The sequence below is a fragment of the Tiliqua scincoides genome, chromosome 1 (assembly GCF_035046505.1).
Source record: "Tiliqua scincoides isolate rTilSci1 chromosome 1, rTilSci1.hap2, whole genome shotgun sequence".
In the NCBI taxonomy this organism is placed as follows: domain Eukaryota; kingdom Metazoa; phylum Chordata; class Lepidosauria; order Squamata; family Scincidae; genus Tiliqua; species Tiliqua scincoides.
Genome location: NC_089821.1, coordinates 235,001,563 through 235,023,452, shown reverse-complemented (window position 1 = coordinate 235,023,452; position 21,890 = coordinate 235,001,563). Strand labels below are relative to the sequence as shown.

At 46.3% G+C, this 21,890-nt stretch overlaps 1 protein-coding gene across 2 annotated transcripts in view; it reads right to left on the bottom strand.

The window, feature by feature from the left end:
* Positions 1-2,723, bottom strand: part of PRKD3 (protein kinase D3) — a 62,274-nt gene extending 59,551 nt beyond the window's left edge. Inside the window, exon 1 of one of the 2 annotated variants that reach the window (XM_066617880.1) lies at positions 2,650-2,723. The gene's annotated coding sequence lies outside the window, so the exon portion shown is untranslated. The remainder of the gene's footprint in view (positions 1-2,649) is intronic. The other variant, XM_066617888.1, reaches the window with a different exon arrangement.
* Between the last annotated feature and the right edge of the window lie 19,167 nt (positions 2,724-21,890).

Below are 21,890 nucleotides of genomic sequence, written 5' to 3'. Positions count from 1 at the left end.
AGTTACATAACTTTAATGTGAACAGAGCCAAAAACAAGTTAGGAAATTCAGATTTCCTTAAACTTTTCATGAACTGATTATAAATTATTACTTTCAAGGCCTCTCAACTATGACATATCCTTCAACAACAACAACAAAAATAACTACAGAAAGTAACTATTAGAAAGATGATTTTAGCAGAGTTATTCTGACGACTGAAAAGGAAAGAGTCAGTATGAGGAAAGGAGGTTGCACTAATCTAAGGAAGAGAGGACCAGGTGAGCTTTTAGCAAGAGGTGAGCTTTTAGCAAGGGTGTGATGTGTTTCATTATGTCTTTAACCCTGGGTGCAGTGCACATATATGATTACTGCCACTTTTTCTCCTAGACAAGGCTGTATGTGTTCAAGTAGAGATTTAAATGACAAAGAAAAGAAGTATAGGCTGAAACTGTGAAAGCATCTTTTCCAGGGTCAATTTCAATAAGACCAGTCCCTCCAGTTTAAATGGCTTGATTATTTTTGCCAGTAAATTTTGGAAAGGAACTCAAGTTACCAGCTCCAAAACAGCAAGCATATGAAACTGTGAGAGATGGATAAAACCGCCCAGCAAAAAGAAATTGCTAGAAATCAGACAGAATGAGCATCCACGCTGCAGGGCTTGTCAGTATGATGTAAACACCAGCAGGGCACAGTAGCTAGAACAGCAGGCTAGGACAGGGGGAACTTGGGTTCAAATCTCTTCTCAGTCAGGAAGCTCACTTGTGCCAGTCACTATCACTCAACCTGCCCTCCCACACAGTTCTGTTGTGAGGATAAAATGCATGAAGGGCAGGGAGATACATGTACTCCTTCCTGAGCAACTTGGAAGAAGGGCTGGATGGATGGATGGATGGATAGCTGCATCTTTTATCCAGAACACCCAATTGGCAAGAGAGAGAGTTTCAATGTTGCACTTATGTGAATGAAGAGATGTATTGATCAGAAGGTACATTTGACTTAGGAGAGAGTTCTTTCACTTTCTAAACTGAAGTAACATCCCAAAGTGACTCATTCTGAACTTAGAGGCATGCTTTGCTTGGGGGAAAAAAAACTTTTTTGTAACCATTTCTGATCACCGATGCTGAAGGGGTATTAAAAGCAAAAAGAATTTCACAAGTAAAGAATGCCTTTTAGTCCCAAAATGACTCAGTCAGGGTGCTACTACAGCACAGAAAGTGGAAGAGAGCAATTCTAAGCTGAATGGAACTGAAAATTAGCTGTTTTAACTTTCAAAGACTCACAAATGTTAGAAACCCTCAAAGCCTTCTGCTATCAGTCTAACCTAATTCAAACCCTAACCCTATTTCACTCACTTCCAAGCTATGAGAGAACAGATTCTTTGAGGAGCCCATTAACATGGGAGCACTGCAGTTCAATGCTATGCATGTTTATCTGGAAGTTGCAGTGGGATGTCCTCCCTACAGAGAGTGCACCTCTGCCCTAATCCTGGGACCAATAAGGGAACAATAAGTCAACCAGCAGGAAACTGCATACTTTCATCTGTCTTGTGGGTGTCAGGAAGAATGAAAAACCACCCATCTGGACTGACTCACGTCATTCTCCATTTACACCTCCATACTACCTGGTTATACATCACCCACAGCTTCCAGCCTAACCAAAAACATTTGGCTTGTTTCAGGATTACCGCAGTATCGGGAGGATCCTTCATTAGGTACATTACATTTTTCAGTGTGAAGAAAAAGCATGCAGTTCACAAGCCTTCAGTGTCCTTCAGTTTTGTGGCATTCATTTCCAGTGAATTTAACAACCTGAACTGCATGGTAAGGGTGAAAACTAAATCCCCCCAAAGCATCTGCCACAGAGAATCTCAGAGATGCTCGTGGCCCTGGGGTTGTTGTCAGAAACGTATTCACAGCCCAATCCTATCCACACTTTCCTGGGAGTAAGCTCCATTGTCTATAATGGGACTTACTCCTGAGTAGACATGCTGGGCTGTCTAGATTGGGCAGTGAGGCTACAAACCTATCCACACTTTCCTGGGAGTAAGCCCCATTGACTCTAACTAAACTTACTTCTGAGTAGAAATGCAAAGGACGGGGCTCTCAATCACCTGCACTCTGACAGACTGCCTGGCGGAAAACTTACTGCAGGGTCCGTCCGCCCCCCCCCCGGACTAAAACTTGGCCGGCACTCTGCACATGCTCTGCAGCACTCAGGAGAGTGGCTCGGGGGAAGGACGGCTGGAGCTCCAATCCCACCATCCTGACCTGGGCTGGGGGCGCGGAAGGGGGAGGGATGGGGCTCTTTCTGCCTGGGTGAGGAGAAGAAACCGGGAGCCAGCGGAAGCCGGAGCAGCCTGCGCCCAGAGCATCCCTCCCAGCGGGGCACGGGGATGATGTGGCCTCCGGCTGGAGCCTCCCGCCCCGCCGCGCCGGGCGCACCTCGGCCTCCCCGGCCACATCTGGAGGGGGAGGCGCCCCCCCCGCTGGGAGAGACACCCGGGAGCGCTCCTCAGCGGGTGCTGCTGCAGCCGCCTCGGGCTTCGGTCCGCTCCCCCGGCCCCGGCGGCTCCCCCGGGAAGGGAAGGGCGGCGCTTTCCCCGCTGTCCCGCGGAACTTTCCCCGCCGCCCCGCTCCGCGCTCCCTCCGCCGCGCCCACTCACTCACCCACTCACTCACTGGCGGCTCCGAAAAACTCCGGCTCCTCCCGGGCTGGGTGGCGGTTCTCACGCGCATCCCATCCCCGCCACCGCCGCTCCCACTTCGAGACACACTGAGGAGCCTCAGCCGCCCGAGCTGGGACAGCAGCGCGAGGGGCACGCCGGGAAGGGAAGTCTTCTCGCCCTGCCCGCCCCTTCGGAGGAACGGCGGGGGAACTACACCCCCCGGCAGGCCCCGGCGGGAGGGGGGCGGAGGGGCCGGGACGGCGCAGGCGCCACGGCGCCGGAGAGTTTCCGTTAGTTCCAGTGCCTGTGGCGGTTGCTGTTCCGAGCGGGGGGGCGGCGCGAGGGCGCCGAGGGGAGCGGGCGAGGCAGGAGGTGGGCGGGCGACGCGCTCGAACAACGCGGCGGTGATCCGCCCCTCCGAGTGCCCTCAGGGGCGCCGCAGGGTCCCGAGCCCTCGCCCTTTCCCACGCACCCTCCTCCGCCAGCCCCCTCGTCGTCCGCCGCGGGCGAAGCCTCCCCACGGACGCGCTGACGAGCCGTCGCTCTCGGGGCGCTCCGCGGCAGCAGCGTCCCGTGGAGGAAGCGGAGCTCGAGCCCCGCGCGCTCATGCCTCGCATTCCAGGCGGATGGGATCACCGCCTCTCCGTCTCCTCGCCCTGGGCCGACCCGGCCCGGCCCGCTGCTCCTCCGGTCGCCTCCTGCTGCGAGGGCGATCGAGCTGCACGGCGCAACGCCCGCCAGTGGCGCTGACTTCCCAGTCCACTCGCTGCTCGCTTACAGCCCCGGCCTGAGCATGTCTACTCAGAAGTAAGTCTCGTGCTAGTCAGTGGGGCTCACTCCCAGGAAAGTGTGGATAGGACTGCAGCCCAATCCTCTCAACACTTTCCTGGGAGTAAGCCCCACTGACTCTAATGGGACTTACTTCTGAGTAGACAGGCATAGGCTTGGGCTGTAGGGCTGCAATCCTAACCACACTTTCCTCGGAGTAAGCCCCACTGACTCTAATGGAACTTACTTCCTGGAAAGTGTGTTTGGGATTGTAGCCTAAATGTAGGAAGAGATCAAGCATCGGTGATGTCCAGGGTGACCAGATACAATGGAGGACAGCACAGCTATGCCTTTGACTACTATATAGAAGAGGGAATTTTGGCAGGTGCAGCTCAGCATGGAAAGGTTTAAAAAACTTCACCTGCCAACCTTCACCTTTTCCATACAATAGTCAAAGGTATAGGTGTGCTGCCCTCCATTGTATCTGGTCACCCTGGTGACATCACATGATATATATGCAAACCCTGCAATGTCTGCCTGCTATCTAAAGGCCCAATCCTATCCAATTTTCCAGTGCAAGTGCAGCTGTGCCAATGGAAAGGGCACTGCATCCTGTGTTGGGGATGCAGTCATAGAGGCCTCCTCAAGGTATGGGAACATTTGTTTCCTTACCACGGAGTTGCATTACAGTTGTCCCGATGCTGGAAAATTGCATAGGATTGGGCCCTAAGAGTGCTTTTTGGTATTATCGCAATGCAGAAGGAATTCAGTTTTATTTTAATTGCTTGCCTGGAAATAGCCTTGATTCCTTCATTTTCACTGGTCTAAACATGCACTATAGATCACCAGTAGTCTATGGGCTACCAGTTTAAGAATTGCAGGGAAAGCTGCAATCCATTGTTCACTCAGATTGAATTACTGATTATGAATGCTTAGATGTTGCTCTGGAACATTCATTCCAAATATTTATCAGGTCAATGAGCATTCATAAATTGAAGGCCAAATGTGTCAGTGAGAGAAATGGCTCATTTGTTTACTTGTAAATAGCAAACAGCAGAAGAAATAGTAACTTTTCCTGTGGTAAGATGCAAACCACACTAATCTGTCACACTGAATGTGCAGACCACTAATGATACATTATGAAATTTTCATGCTTGTGCCAAAGGAAGGAACTGTCGTCTGACGATGAAGAGAGAACCAAGAGCCAAGGCATGGGATCTGTTTCGATACACTGTCTTCTCCCAGGAGAGACATATGTATTCTATGCGCACATTAAACTTTTATATTAGAAGACTCCTGTTGTTTTCAGTGACCCAAAGCTACAGCTTCAAGCCTTAATTGGCTGGTTAACCCTCAAGTCAGAGAACTGAGTAGACTTATCCGTGGGGGGATAAAAATTAGAATTTTTAACTTCTCATATTTGGTGGGGGGAGGGAATGGCAGTTTTAAACTGCTCTTGGAAGTTCTTCAGCAAAGACAAGTCCAAGTATGTTTGGTGGTGCTTACTGCCACAACTGTAGGATTACAGTGGAAGGTCCTACTGAGATTGAGCGCAGTGGGACTGACTTCCAAATGAAACATGCATAGGATTGTTGCACAGCATGGCACCCTTGATGTCACAGAACCGGCTTGATGGCTCATTGACTATAGCTGTATGCGTCAAATGTACTTAGCCAGCAAGGATGCAAGCAAAGAGAACATTTGTTTCTCTCCTGCAGCCATTTTGCTTCTAATGGACTAACCATGATTTGGGAGTAAGCTCTATTCAAAGTGGCATTTCCTTTTAGTTTTGGTTTATTACACTGTAAATAATCTTAACCTTTCTTCCCAGCCTCAAAAAGGCATCTAATGGGTTTGATAATATGTACGTATTTACATTCAGCCAGTTACTTAAAGGCAGATGATAAATCAACTGGAGTTCTTCAATCAGAAGAGAGCTCTTTTAGGGCCCAATCCTATCTACGCTTTCCACACGTATAGAATGTGTGGGTGAGTGTGTAAAGTGTGATTGTTGAAATTGTAGTATATATTTATGCTTGTGTCTCAAAGGTGCATAAATTTCGTTGTGCTATAGCACAATGACAATAAAGTTACTACTACTACAGATGTTCCCTTATCTTGAGAAGTACTCTGTGACTGCCTCCCCAGTGCAGGATGCAGCACATACCCTGTTGGTATGGCTGCACCAGCACTGGAAAGTTGGATACGATTGGGCCCTTGGAAAGGTAAAGAGATTTTGATACAGCCACTTGCTCATGGCTGTATTTGTTCTCTCAGGAGTCAGATTCCATGAAGGCAACAAAATGACATTTGTTTTTGTTGATTCTCTCTTCTGATCCTTTCCACAGACACTGAATCTTCTGGCCTCTGTTGCAACCTTTCAGCCAGTTTCTTTGTTGAGAATTTATCACCATGCAATTGAAATCTTGATTTATTTATTTTTAATTGAACAGCTAGAGGCATGTGGCTTTGCCCACACCAAAAGTTCATACTGCCTGGGATTATTTTAATGAATTATTTATCTTGCTGTTCCTCAGGTGAGACAATTCAGGGCAATCTTTGTTTCTTCTCTCTCCCAGAGTGAGGTTCCCACACACCAGCACTTTGTGCATCATCTGGATCATTTGTGTAAACAGTTGTGAAGGCAGAGTGGGATTCAGTATTTTAAGCAACCCTGAGAACATTTTCCACCCCCTCCCAAATGGAGTTCAGTTTATGAACAATAACAGATGGATATTGGGTATTACTGCAACCATTTAGGAGTAGCAATTAAGCTTCTTTATAAAGCTAAGCTATGCTACACCCAGTAGCTTCAATGCTTCTTCACTGTTTGGCCTGACCCATACTGGCTGCTTTTTCATAGATTAGAACAGAGAGTAGATTAGGACAAATCATTATTAATAGCCTGTAACATAACACCAACATCCATTTGGGAATCTTTTGTTTGCCCCTTTTCTGATTTGGCATTTCTAAACCAGAGAAGACACTTTGTTTTTATTACTAAATCTCAGCACAGCTTTCTGTTTGAGCATCTATATATAGTTGCACACATAACCATGTAAATACAGAGCTCATGTATGCGATTACACAGCATAGCATTACTAAATCCCTATGTATTAGAACACTGATTATCTCTGGGCTAAATTATACTGTCAATGATCTAATTTACCTTTTCATTCATTAAAAAAAAATGATTCAGTTTAACCAAGGGCCATGGCACTCAGGAAAAATAAGCAACATTATATATATGGAAAGAGGAATACAAACTGGCCTGCATAAATTGTTAACAGGTATATCAGCCATTGCCTTTATAAGCAAGAGAATTAGAGCCGAATCCTGATCTCTCAAGTGCAGGTGGTATGAGCGTACCACTGGTGCTGGGTATTGCAAATGTGACGTAAGGCACATCCATGGCACTTCAAGAGGAGAGGTTGCCAACACTGGCCCTGTGTCAGTTGAAGCTGAACCTCAGGACCACTTAGAGGACTGGCCAGCAGTGTAAGCCAGCAGTATCAGGGCAGGGGAGAGGCAGGGAGTGGTCGGAATGGGGAAGGAAGATAAACCAGGGTGGGACCAGCAGAGCTCTGTTCCACTGGATCCTGAACTCCATGTCAGGCCAGAAGGCCCGACATGGAGTCTCTCAACTCAGTGCTGGCAAAATAGCTGGTGCAGACTTGAGGAGCCTCATTGCAGGACTTGGGGCTTTCCCCAGAGGAAAGGGACAAAAGTCTCCTTCCTCAAGGAGACCTCCAGCAGCTGCTGCAGCGCCACAGGATGCAGTGGTAGCTGCTTTGGAGCCACTATCCCTGGCAGCAGTGCTGCCTTTGGGATTGGGCTGTTAGGCTACAATCCTGTACATACTTTCCTGAGAATAAGTCCCATTGAACACAATGGGACTTACTTGAGGAATGGATAGATCTTCAACCATCAGATCCACACAAACATCAAGGTACGCAGCCCTGTCATGGGGGACCTGTTTGACAATGTAAATATTGAGGAAGTCATCTTTCCTGTTAACTCTAGTAATATGGAATTAATATTTCTTAAGGATATCTTGCATTTGACTTCACATATAACATGTTCAAGATCTGCAAGTTAGTCAGGACTTTGGAATTTAGGATTTGGTAATTTAGTAGATCCCACACCTTTCTGTGTAATAGTCAAAGGATTATTCTAATAACTTGGAAACTTTTTGAAAATTATTTATTGTGATACACTTAATACAATGAAAACATCATAAATCAAAATATCAGTACAACATTACGTGTTAAAAGAAAAAGAAAAAAGGGGAAAAGAGGAAAGAAAAGAAAGATAATTAATGATACTTTATAAACATGCATTTAAGAAAAGTTCCCAAATATCCAAGAATTTGTCCATACAGAGTTGTCTTTTGTAAATAACTGACTCAAAAGTAGATAAAGAAATCCTCAGTCCACTGAGAGATGATGGTAATAACTTGGAAACTTTTTGTTTTAAAGTATGTTTTTTCTCATTGTAGACATCATTAAGTAAATCCAACTTCCTAAAGACTCGGAAGGCAAATAAAAAGAACCCCAACTGATTTTGAGAGAATGATTCATGCTATTGCCCTTGGAAATGAGAAAACCTAGGGCTCTTTTTGCTTCTTCAGCTGGCAAGATGTGAGTAGCTAGTGAGGACTTCTCATGCTTTCCAGCATCCCCAGAATTGTGACATCATCAGAGAAATGCTGTTCATCCGAGGCCAGAACACTCTCTTGTAGCATTAACACTGGATTGCAAGTTGTCTGAAATCCATCCCTATCTGAAAGTATATAATAATTCTGTTTTGTAATAACTATGGAGTGGCTTGACAAGATGAACTACACTTAATGGCAATGCCACATTGCACACAGTTATGGCTGAGTTAGTCGTTCTCCACCCAGTGGTGCCAAAACCACAGGGATGGCTGAATGGTTCTTCCAAATGTAATTTTTGCTAGCATTTCCTGACTTTTGTGGCACATTAAAAAAAATAAGATTCATACAGAAACATACCAGCAAAATGTGGCTTAAAAAAAGAAAAATTTCCAAGACATTTTTGGTACATTATTTTTCTGCTAAAACACCACTAACTCTAAAGGAATTGGCAGTAATGAATGCTGTTGCAATGAGTGGTGCTATCTGTTGCCTGACCAGTCTGTTTAGTTTTTTCTATTTCAGTGCATGCCAGGAACATGCATGTGTACGTGGCACTGGGTGCCTGCTACAGCCCAGACCAGTAATGTGACCTTAGCTCCAGGATTGATGGTAGAAAGCCTCCGATCCACCAGCCAAAAAGAACACTACACTTTGAATGCTCAGAGCAAACACTCCCCTCCCTCCCCCCACTATCAGGCTGGCTCTGATAAAGCTTTGACTCCTCCTATATTCCAGTAAGTGACCCCACATTGCTGACACAGCAAATTTGATCCTGTGAGTAAAGCCAGCTCCTCAGAGCTTCCCGACTTAGGAAAAATAAGTTAGCAAAACTCAATCAAGAATGCATGCTAATGAGCCAGTGGAACTCCTAAGCTAGCTATTGCACCCTTAGCCAGGTACAAAGACAGCACCCATCAAGGGCCATCAAATAACAAAGAAAGGTCCCTTGAATTCACTCTACAAATTATCCCATAGGATTCTATGAGAGAAAAACGTAAATGTGGGTTACTAGACCCTGGTGTCTCCTCTGTTGTTAATAGATCAGATGGAACTGCCTGAAGCCACCCACATTCCAGCTGCAATCCAAGGACCACCATGCCAAGCTGGCACCAAGGATCAGTTAACCCCCCCTCCCCCCGGTAAATCATGAGAAGTTGAAACAAGCCACAAAAGAGTGGTGTGCCTATGATCATTGGTAGACTCTAGGCTACAAATGCAACAAGGTTAAAAATAATTTTTGGATGGGTTAATAAAACTTTGGACAATCAGATGGGTAAAATGGGGGCTTCAAGGTGGGATGAAGGGAATAAGGGCACAAGCCTAACCCCTTATGTCAGTGCTTTCCAGCACCGGCATAGAAGTGCCAATGGGACGTGTGCTGCATCCTGCAGTTGGGTGTCACTCACAGAAGCCTCCTCAAAGTAAGGGAATGTTTGTTCACCTTACCTCAGAGCTGCATTGCCCTTATGTCAGTGCTGGAAAGCACTGACATAAGGGGTTAGGACTGGCCCCAAAGCATGTAATCAATCTGTCTTGGATAAGAAAACACAATCTAAATACAATAGTTTGTATGTTCAGTACATCTTTTGGTATCTAAGTCTAGAATATCTTTTCTGTCGCATGTGTTTGTGGTAAAATAAATAATCACTTCCTGATAAGACACTGGAGTAGTTTGAGGTTTCCTGTAGAACTCTTGTCTCTGCAAAACTAAATGGTTCTCTATTGCTGGTTTCAGTTCATAGAAAGAAGAGGGAAGTTAATAAATGACTTTCCACTATGTAGTTCATTGCCCTGATATGAAGCAGGTTTTTAAAAATACACTTATTTATAACAAGATCCAGCCAAAATGAAGCACTTCTACAGGTCATTGATTGTCAGTGGGGTAACTATGAATGCATGTGCTTAATCTTTCATTGAAACTAGTGCAATGTAGAAGCGGTTAATCTGATCAGATCTTGTCCCTTAATTTTAGATAACGCATTTGTTTTTTACTGTGAATGTAGGGTTGCCAACCCGACAGGACTAGCCTGGGGTCTTCTGGAATCAGCATCAAACTCCAGGTGACTGAAGCAATCCTAAAGATTTTGACAGGGTCTCCATCAGTGATTTTTATCAACTGCACAGCTGGAACTGAAGCCCTGTGCAGCTTCCCTCTCAGCACTTCAAAGCTTGGCAACAATGATGTCATTGCTGAGCACTCCAGAGCTGCCCCCGAGCAGCCACCAGAGAGCGCCACACACTCCTGGAGGGAATTACATTGGTCTCCATGGCTTAATGACATTATGAGCCCAGTACCATCCTCATATGCAGGTGCATCTCAACATACACTGGCACAATGATGGCTCAACAGGCACAGAAGTCTTCCCATTGTCTGATGCACCACAGACACTGGGACAACACCAGAAAAACACTGTGCCAGCTTAATACTGTGCCAGACATTGGTACAACTCCACTAGTGGAGAGGCCAAAATGGGGAAGAAATTGGGAAAGAAATCACTACCTGCAATGACCAGTGTCAGCCCAACTGCTGCTTAGTTGCTAACCTACGTGTACCAGTCAGGCCACTATGACTTTCTAATTCCTTTGGATAGTGAACCAGTTGGTGCAGCCAGATCTCACTAGCACCTGTTACTTGACGGTCTGTTGAATAACTTGCAATGGCACCATAGCCCTACTGGGAAAAGATGGCTGGCAACCCCACTTGTGTGCTTCTCTTTCAGATGCTGCTCTGTTACTGATCCATGTCAATAGAAGCTTTGGACTGATTCCATTTGTGTCTTAGGATTAGGATTTCCTTTGTCTTACCTCTTCAGTAATCATAAAATTACCTTTGTCTTACCTCAGCTGACCTCATGGCAGGACACTACAGGGCAAGGGGCCTCTCTACTTTCAGGGGGTGCAGCATCCTCACTCTGTGACCCTGTGGACCACAAAGGGGGGGGTGTTCCTCTACAGCAAGGGTGTCCAAAGTTTTTGGCAGGAGGGCCACATCAGCTCTCTGACACTGTGTCAGGGGCTGGGGGGGGGGAAGAATTAATTTACATTTAAAATTTGAATAAATTTACAGAAGTTTTCATAAATGAATATATTATCCCTGCTAATTGGGTAATTATCCCTGCTAATTGGGTAAGAGGCACTTTTTCAAGTGGGTGCTCCTCTTTTTAGCAGGGTGAGAGTAACTGGCCCACCTCACCCCAGCACTGTCTGTCCTAGTGGCTGTTTGCTGGTGTTCTTTTTGCATCTTTTTAGATTGTGAGCCCTTTTGGGACAGGGATCCATAAGTTATTTGATTTTTCTCTGTAAACCGCTTTGTGAACTTTAGCTGAAAAGCGGTATATAAATACTGTTAATAATATTCAAGTTGAACTTATATGAATGAATGAAGGTCTTGAAATAGCTCAAGGCCTATAAAAGGCCTTGCAAAAAGCAAGGCTGGCCTTTCCTTTGCTGCCACTACTGCATCACAGGCGTGAAACAGCAAACAGTGGAGGGAGACCTCATCCCACAGCTCACAAGAGAGGTCATACAGTCACCCTCACGCTGAGATCAGTTGCGTCGGGCCACAGCATCCTCCAACAAATCTCCAGAGGGCCAGAGGCTCATTGGAGACTGGGGGCTCCCTGAGGGCCACATTGAGAGGCCTCGAGGGAGGCAAGCAGTTCCTCAGTCCATGTCTCCAGTCTCACACTTTCCTCCTACTACTACCTACACCAAACTCTCCCTTCATCAGGTGCTTTTATGCCTGAGGGCCCCATGGTCTTTAAGTGGCTGCAGCTCTGCAGCACACATCTGCTGAATGCTCAGGTCTTAACGCTTAAAGGGGCCACTGCTGACATCCTATCTCTTTGAGGTATGTTTCGCATTTCCATTACATTGCCTAAGTGCTGTTGAGCCTGCTCTTGTGACTTGTCCCAGGACTGGCAAAATGGTTCCTTCCAGCTGGCAGGTGCCTTTACAGGGACTCAACCCTTGCCATGGAAGGGCTTGTGTATTAGTTGCACATCACTCCCTTGGAAGAGGGCAGCTAACTTTCTACCTTTGCTCTGTGGTCAAACACTTATTCCTTGGAAGTGTATGTTTGGTGAGTGGGATAAATGCAATTGAACCATATGGGTAGCGATTCCTAGTGGTTCTTTGTTTTTATCCCTTTATTGATACCACAGTAGCTGCTGCTGGGGGTAGGTAAGGGATGGGTACTGTGACAACCTTGTGTCGTATTTTGTGTGTGTGTATGTAGTGCCCTTGGAGCATCTCCACATGGCTGGTGATGGTGACTGTTGCTGTGTTGCTCATTCCTATGGAATGGCAGGGGAATGTCCCCCCAGTATTGTCCCCCCAGCTCATTGGCCCTGAGCCTGCCCCTATTCCCTGTTCGCTTCCCCTGGCAGTGCTTCTCTGGTTGTCAGTGTTGTGGCTGGCTGGATGAAGTGATTTGCTCCTTGGACATCACACCAACATTGCACTGATGACACATCAGGATGCCACTCCATGGATGATAGGCTGTGTCGAGGTTTCCATGGACGTTGGGGGCATTGTTGGGAAGGGCTGCACTACATGGTGTTGTCAGGACAGACCTAGGATATGGTAGCCGTTGCACTGGTGTTAGTGCAGCATCAATGTGGTGTCCAAATGGGATTTGGCTTTCAGTCATGTTGGAAATGAAATCTCCAGGAATAGCTTCTGCCGCACTTGGTACTACCTGACTGTGGTATTCAGAATTTTCCTTGGAAGACTCACAGAGGTGATCTTTGTAATGTAGACTATGTGTAATGATGTGTTGAAGCCTCAGTCAATGAATCCGACTTGCAGCTCAAGACACAGATCAATCCACAGGTCAACAGATCAATCCACAGCGACCGACATTTAGCCAAGTGAAGATAAGCATTAATTATATAAAAATGTTTTTTGCATAAGTTGTTTTTTTCAGTAACCATCAGATGGCACTGTAACATTACTTTGTCCAACAACAGAACAGGACAAGTTTGAAATGTCAATAAGTATGGTATGATAGAATTCTAATACAATCAAGGAAGATAGTAATGTTTTAAGTCCTCTTTCCATTTTAAACAATCTGATTTATTTCAATTTCTTTTCTGTTCTAATAGGAAAGTCTGTTTTTCCAGTCTACCTTGCATCAAAACCACATAAGCTGGACATGTCCTTAGGTAAAATTTGTACCATTACTACTACTACTACTACTACTACTACTACTACTACTGTATACATTTAATCTTTCATATCCTTTGATCACATATGTCATCTTTGAGAACATGTCAATTTCAATTTCTGCAGATCATTCCAGTTAGTTTCTTAACAAATGTATGAAGCTGTCTGGGATGAGTCAAAGTCACACCATGAGGCTCAGTCTCTGCCTTTCTTTACTCAAAAAAGGCTGGGGGAGGGAGGAGTGGAGGCTGCTGGTTTGTAAATTAGACAGTTATTCATAAGCAGGAACCCAGGAAACATCCTGATACTGTGTGAGATGATCTAGCTCAGTATTGTTGACAGGGGTTGGCAGAAACTCTTTCCTAGCCTTCCCTGGAGACACTACTAGGATTGATCCTCAGACTTTTTGTATGTACATCATACAGAGCTACAGCCCATCTTTGGAATAGCAGGTACTACCATTCTAAACCAACCTGTGCCTACAGAGCTGTGTTGAAGCAAACATGGAAATGTTGCAAGGAAGGAGTGAGGTGAGTCGGTAGGGAAGGTTACCGTATCACTGCTTGGCTCAAAAATGTTGAGAGGGCAGCAGCAACCCACTTCCCTACCGACTCACCTTCCTCCTTCCTTGCAATAAAACTGGAAATGTGGGACATGCTCAGAGCTCCCAGCATGGCCCACACTTCCTGTTTTGTCAAAAAGGATCATGCTGAAAAGAGAAAGGCACTGGCATGGGGGGGGGGAAACGACACCAAGGAAAAGCCCTGCTCTGTGTGCGCACAAACTGGACAGCATGAAGAGCAGAGAGCACCTGAAAGATCTCAGTTGGTGAGCAGAGTTGCTTGGCAATAGGTGATTCTTAAGGTGATTCCCATCCATTGAACGCTTTGAAGTTACAGCCAGCATATGCTTCAGTACTTCCACACCCTTTTGTTGTGTCACTGTTCTTTGAACATTAACCCTCCTGTGTATGGCCTGGATGCACCACCATATGCTGATAAAACATTTATTAAGTAATGATACCCCAGGATCCTCCATGCATTACCGGACTACTTCATTGAATCATTCCAAATACAGGTGGGGCCTCCGTATCTGCAGGGGATCCGTTCTCGGACCCCCCATGAATACCAAAAACTACGGATAACCAAATCCACAGTTTCAGCCCCTTTAAACCCTCCAAAGGTGATTGGAGATGTGCTCCAGTCTCCTCCAGAGGGCTTTCTGAAGCCTGCAGAGGCTGTGCAGTCCACCTGCAGACTCTGCAGGCTTCAGAATGGCCTTTACAACAACAACAACAAAAAAAAAAGCTACTTCCGGTTTCCCAAGGAAAACCAGAAGTGACATTTTTATGTCTTTTAAGGCATTCCGATGCCAGAGGAAGCCCTCCTTGGGCCTCCTAATGCCTTAAATGCCTCCTAAAGTAATTTCCGGTTTCCCTCTTAGATTGTGCATGGCATGCACATTCCTGGAGAAATACATGACTAAGATCATAAAACATGCATTGAACACAACTGTATGCTTATAATAACAGCAACACACATGTATGCACACATGCATGCAAATGGTATGCAAGTGTATACAGGCAAGCTCATTGACTCATCCACAATCCAACAAACTCTGTTGGATGTTGTGTTGGATTGTCTGAAGCAGGCCTGTGATGTTACAATATTCATTATTGTTGACTAACTATTCATGCTCAGTGTTCAGGTAGGGTTCAGTTTGTCAGGGTAATTCGATAAACGGTTACTTCTCCTGCCATTTTTGATAAACATGCCAAATTTCTACCACTTTTAGGTATGTGTAATATTATAAACAAAAACAAAGCCAAGTCTAATTTAAATTACATGGCCCGTCTGGGCCTGATATGCCTGCATGGATCAATGCAAACTTACACCAGCAATCTCACTGGAGCAGATATGAGTTAACCATTGCAGCTGCTGGGGCTTATCGTGGGGCAAGGGGACAAGTGTTCCCTTACCCCAAGGAAACCTCCAGCATCCAAAAATCCCCCACAGGGTGCAGCATAGCCCACACTCGATCCACTGCATCGCCATGCAAGGTCTTAGGTAGGATTTGGCTACTGAGCACACAAGGAGTTCCCTCACCAAGTCAGAACATATTTAAGCCACACATTGTCTCTCATAAAGCTGGAGCATTCATTTATCCTCCCACATACACACAGAGCCTATCATTTTTAATTGCCCAGCCTCTTTTTATGAAGGCAACAACCTGAAACACTCAAGCAGTTGTTAGCATCCGTGGTCACATTCATCAAAGTCCTATGATGTCATTTCAGCAATGCACTTAGCAGTTGCATTATTGTCTTCTGAAGAAAAAGATCTTGTTTGTGGGACTGGCAGGATATTCAAGGCACTGGTGTACCTAAGGAGGGTAAGCAGTTGCAAGTACTCCCAGGTGGCATGGCTGGGGGAGTACCCCCAGCCACGCTGCCCAGTTCTGCGCTGCTCCGAGGGAAATGCCACCCCCTCAACCAGTCACAGTTGGACTGGTCTCCAATCAGAGGTCTTCTGAGGCCTCTATAAGGCCATAGAAAAGTACTCCCAGTTTAAAAACCAAACCAAACAGGAAGTACCTTTCTAAGGACTTCTGAGAGCCAGAGAGGCCATACCTCTGGATGCAACGTGGGGGGGGGCCGCACTTCCAGGCTCACCCGAGGGTAGCACAGAGTCCCAGACCACCACTGATTCAGGAAGAAAAGTAGCTATGGGCATGATGAGAGCCAGTGAAGGCTCTTTACTCATTGTAAAGCACCATGTTCATGGATGGTGCTACATAAATAAATACAGTAATGGTGTCTTTGTAATATCAGTTTCATTTTCTAATATAAAGCAGAGCATAGTGGAGGCAAATATGATTCATTCACTCCTTCCGTTAACAGTTTTGGGCATTTGCTTCAGCCTGGGAAAGGCAGGATATATATATTTCTCAAATAAAAGAAATAAATAACATTTCCAGTGGGACGCCTCTGTTTCAGCCAACTTCAACTAGACATTTCCTAGTGCTCACTCTCTCTTCCCATGTACTTTTCTCTCACGGACAGATATATAGGGAGAGCCCTGGTCACAGAGCCTCCACCATCTCCAGCACCCTGCAGGTCACTTCCCCGTTTCAGAAAACATCACCAGGAATCAAGAATCATTCATATTCTCATGTCAGGTCTTCCTGGCCACTCAGCCACCATGCTCAAACTACCACATTGGCAACAGGATGCTGAATCAGAACTCCTGCACAAAGGCTGCTGTTGGTTAAGGGCACTCCTTTCTTTGTAACTGCTCTAATTCCCCCAGAAGGAAAACAATCAGTTCCCATTTCAAGAGGCAGTCTGTTCCTGGGACAGGACAAGATCATCTGGAGTTGGATTGCATCTGGGAGTGGGAGTAAGAAAAATGAGTAAGAATTGCCTGGGGGTGGGTGGGAAAAGATTTGGTGAATTCTAAGTTCTCACAATTTTTAAAGCAGAAATATGAGTGTGAGCTCTTTAACTGGCAGAAGAGGCCAGAAAAACCTGGATGGTTTGCTAACCAGGAGAGAGGCGGGGACTTGTTAAAACTTGATTAAAGTTTATCATCATCATCATCATGGGACATGGCTATAGGGTGCAGTGAACAGCTCTTGCACTTCAAAATTCAGCACTGTGCTCCTGCAGGCAGCGCTGGCCTTGCCATGAAGCAACATGAAAAAGTTGTGTGGAGAGGTACCCTTGGGCACCTTTGAAGGAGTGGCAAATGAATGAGATCCCAGCCCATTGATCTGCCATCCTCTCCACTGGGGGCTCTGATCCTAGTTGCTGAGAGCAAGCAGGAAGAGAACTCCAGCAGTAGCAGCTTTCTTCTCCCTCTCAGACAAGAGAAAAGAAAGCTGCCACATCTCCAAGTTGTTTCTCTGCACCCATCCAGTGCTTACAAAGCATCAAGTTCGACTGAGAGAAGCATCTGGGAGGCCCCCCTTCCCTTCTCAGAAAGTTTGTAATGAACACAAGTGGTGGAGGCTGGAACCCAGTCTGCACAACTTCCATTCATTTCAAACAGGGAAGCTGCATACTGCACTCCTGGTAAGTAAAGGAAAGAGGGATCAGGGGCATGTCGCTTGCTTGTTTGCCTGCCCTCCCCCACATCCATGAGGGAGTGCACTCATGTTTTTGCATAGAGGTGGCACTTGGCAGGGACTGAGGCTGCACAGGAACAAACTGACTCAGGCAGAAGGAGGTCTTGGACCAATCCTGCCTGCTGCTTGGACAGTTACCACCTGAGAATCCAGAAGCAGGCCTGGATGCAAATGCACAACTTAGCTGAAAACCTGGCCGCAACCCTTTCCAAGATGTCTGAACTGGCTTGGGGAGGGTGGTGTCCAAAGGGTGATGCTGGAACCTAACTAGGTACAACTCAGTGAATCCAACCCCCTTTTTCACATTTTTGGTCACATACAGGAACAGGCACTCATGCTAACTTCAGACATGTAACAGTAGGACGCTGCCATCAGGAATGTAAATTTAGGCCATTCTCCTTGTCTTCCTCCCAGCTTGAGAGCTGCCTGTTAGCCGACGGGTCTCTGAAATGTGTTTCAAGACGGTCTCCAACTCAGGCATAATTAATTACCCAAGCCAGCGCAGGACTAGCCCTTTTGAATAGGTTAGAACAGTGTTTGCCACACCTCAAGTCGAGACCCACCAATGGGTTGAGATCTCATTGTTGGTGGGTCATGAAACTGACAAGTGACAAGGAAAATGTATTGAGCCTTATGGAAAGTGAAACTGAGCTGCATGTGTGTGTTTACTCATGAGTAGGTGACCGTGCCTGAGTCCACTTCGAAGGGCAGGCCAAGAGGAATGCAACATCACCAGATTGGTCCTGAATCGGTGAGTGCAGGCCCCAAAAAACACTTGAGAAGGAAGTCCGTCCGTCCCCCCTCCAAGCTGACAAGGAAAATGTATTGAGCTCTATGAAAATCCAATGAAACTGAGCTGCACATGCACATTTACCGGAGGAGGCAATAGTGCCTCAGCTCCTATTGAAGGCCAGGCAAAGGGGGACAGAAGGCCATCAGAATGTTCCTGAGCCAATTAATGTGGAGCGCAACAAATGCTCAAGAAGGAGGCCCCTTCCATGGTAAAAAGGATAAAAACAGAGACTTGAGCAGCTGGTAAAGTGAAACTCTTAAAGCTTGGTGGGGCCCAATTGGGTGTCATTTTCAAAAGTTAGTACTAATGATAAAAAGTTTGGGAACCACTGGGTTAGAATCTTCCCCAAGTCACTTCACTACATTACATCTGATGAAGGAGAGTATAGCCCAAACATTATTGAGTAAGGATACCCTCTAATTCTCCATGCATTCTTGGAACACGGTATTGAATCATCCCAAATGCATAACCTGTTCCTCTTGGATGGTGCATGGCACATACATTCCTGGAGTCCTGGACATGACTAATTAAGATCATATATGTAGTCAGTCAAATAAAGCATGCATTGATGCATACAAAAATAACAGCAACACATGCATGCAAATAGTATGCAAATACATACAGGCAAGTGACTGACTCATCCACAATCCAAACAACAATGGTTTGTAGGATTGTCTGCACCAGGTCCATGATGTTACAATATTCATTATTATTGACTGGTTTTTCCAGATCATCATTCAAGTGGGCTTCGTTTTGTCAGTGCAGTTCAATAAATGATTACTTTTCTAGCCATTCCTTTTTGATAAATATGCCTAATTTTTGTCCCTTTAGGTATGTGCCATATTATAAACAAAACTAAGTCTAATTTAAATTACATGAATGCAAATTGTCCTTGCATGTAGTATTTGTTTTGGGAAATACACTATGAATATATGCAAATATTTGTGTGGTTTGCTCCAACCCCTTCTAGGTGGTTTGTTGACACCCTCAAGCACACAATCACGCCAACATCAGATACCTAGTAGAGGTTGCTGCCACCAGGCTCCATAAAGAAAAGAGGGGGAGGGGAAAACCCAACCCAAAGGTCCTCTTGAAATGCAACGTGCTGTATAAGCTTCCTTACAAGACAGTTGCAATCAGCTGCCATCAGGCCATTGTTTCCTTCTTGGAAGATTCCTTGTGTGTGTTGCTTTGGATATGTGCCCAGAAGAAGGTTCCCAGCCTTTTGAAAACTTAGCATAAGACTTGGGAAAACAGAGCTTTGCTTTGCTTAACCTAACAACCAGGAAATGTACTCATAATTGGTTTCCTCTCGTATAGCTCAACAAATTATTGCTCCAAGAATGTAGATTATGCCATAGCAGTTACTCCATAGCGTCTGTCTGTCTGTCTGTCTCTCTCTCTCTCTCTCTCTCTCTCTCACACACACACACACACACACACACACACACACACACACACACACACACACACAGAGTCTTTACATTCCAAAAACACCTCAATGCGATGCCTGTTTTCCGTTCCTGCCAAGGAAGAGCTTCTGGACACTTTCCTATGAATCTGGTATGTTGCTTCTACTCTGTTATCACAGAGAGTATACTTCAAAGGTTCAAAAAGTATTTTATTCTCACAGTGCCCCATCATAGGGTAGTGAGGGTCCAATCCTGTCCGCTTAACAGCCCAGACAGTACCATGCCATCAATGGAGCATGTGCTGCATGCTATTTGGGGGGGGGGGACGTCACTAAAAACATTTTTACTTACCTTTCCATTGGCCACCTAAGAACACCTGGTCTCCAAAGGGACTCCTCAGACCTATGCCAGCAAAATAGTCGATATAAGTCTGAAGAGATTCCTGGGGGCAGGAATGGGACAAGCCGGGAAAGGGGGATAGGATCTTGGCATGTGCAGCTGCCTTCCAAAAGCGCAATGCAGTGCTGAGAGGGTGGGAAGGAGCCTGCTGTGCCAGCAAGTGGTTTGGCCAGTCCTTAGCACTAGCAGGGCCAGGGCGAGAGCAAGCGAGACATGGAGGATGGGATTGCAGCCTGAAGCAGTCTTATCGGGCAGCAGATTGGTGGGAGGTGCCCATCTCTGCCCATCACTACTCCTCCTTCTCCCAGTTAGTGAAAGGAAGTGGTGTGGCAGATAGGGAGAGGAAATGTGGAGGAAATGCCAAGCCAGAACATCGGAAAGGATGAGGTGCAGAGGCTGGCACATCATTGGGTGTGGGAGTGCGGCATTTGGCATGTGGCCTCAGGTATCTAGAGGTCTTGTGCCAGCCATGAATAGAAGACTACTCTTTCTGAAGGCACTACCTCTAAAGCTCTTTCTCCCCAGAAAGGGAGGAAAGAGGTCACAACAGCAGCTGTGAAATGAAGGTAGGTAAAAGGAGTGTCAGTCCCCAGGAAAGCCAGATCCTTTTGCACAACCGCCAAATGTGCCTGACTTCCCTCTCTATGTTCATGTTCTTGCAAACAGGCAGGCCTTGCCACAAGAAAGCCTTGCGGAAGGCTGTGTTCCTTTGTTCCCCTCCTCCTGCCCATGAACTTTCAGCAGGGACAGAAGTCAGCAGCTACAATGAGCCTCTTTGTGCTCTGCCAGCAGATCCCCATCATCCTGTATGCCTAGCTTGTTACGCCATCTGCAAGGGGATGGGCTGGGTTGGGCTGAATGGGGGGGGGAACAGAACTTGCCCTCCAGCCACCCAGCCTGCTAGCGAAAGAGTAAGAGCACAGCCAAATACCAAAATACCACCCATCAAACTGACTTGTGCTTGTGTTCAAACTTGAGAGAGACTTAGCTCAGCCAAGCTGGGTGACCTTGGAGCTATTACACCAGCACATTGGCGATGTAGTTTAGCAGGAGCATTCCATTGGCCTCTCCGTGATGTTCCACCAGCGTAGTTGCAGCAGTGTTGATCTGTCTCACGTTCCACTGCTGCAAGTGGACTTCCACCAAATTCTATGCTGCTGCTTTGGTGATTCTTTTATTCGCTCGCACTCTGAGGGCACAAACCTAACCAACTTTCCAGCACTGACCTAGCCACAATGCAGCCCCAAGGTAAGGTAACAAGCATGCCCTTATATTGAGGAGGCCTCCTTGACTGCCTCCCCACTGCAGGATGCAGTGCACGTCACATTGACACAGCTATGTCAGTGCTGGAAAGTTGGTTAGGATTGCATCCTGAGTGTATTATCCAGGCTAATGGAAGAAGCTTAGCATAATAACATGGATTATCATTGCCGATCCACCCCCCCCCCCCAGGATCCCAAACTTCAGCGCTCACTTTCTATTGAGGCTTGCAGGAAGTGGCCCACTCTTTTTTCAAGCCTTATGTAACTGAATGCCAGTAGCTGCTGGCTCTGGACTAACACCCTCTCAAGAGAAATAAATGTCTTGCTCATTCCAATATGCTTGGATTCCACACTCTGCAAGAATCCAGAAGCGATCCCAAAGTGCCCCCCCAGGCCCATTTGTGGCCAGAGACACAGGCTTCTATTCTAGCTGTTCTGCATCTCTGGGGGAAGGGGAGAGGAAACAAGAGAGGGGAGAGACCACCCTGCTGTGGCTGCTGCCAAGGCTGGGGGATTAGTCATCTGCAGTCCCGGTTGATGCAGCTGACGTGGTGCCAGGGACAAAATTCACTTCCCTGAGGAAATGATAAGGAAAGCTGCTTGGATTGGATGTGTGAATAAACATCTCTCTCCTCCACTGACTGCAGGCCAGACTGACAGGAAG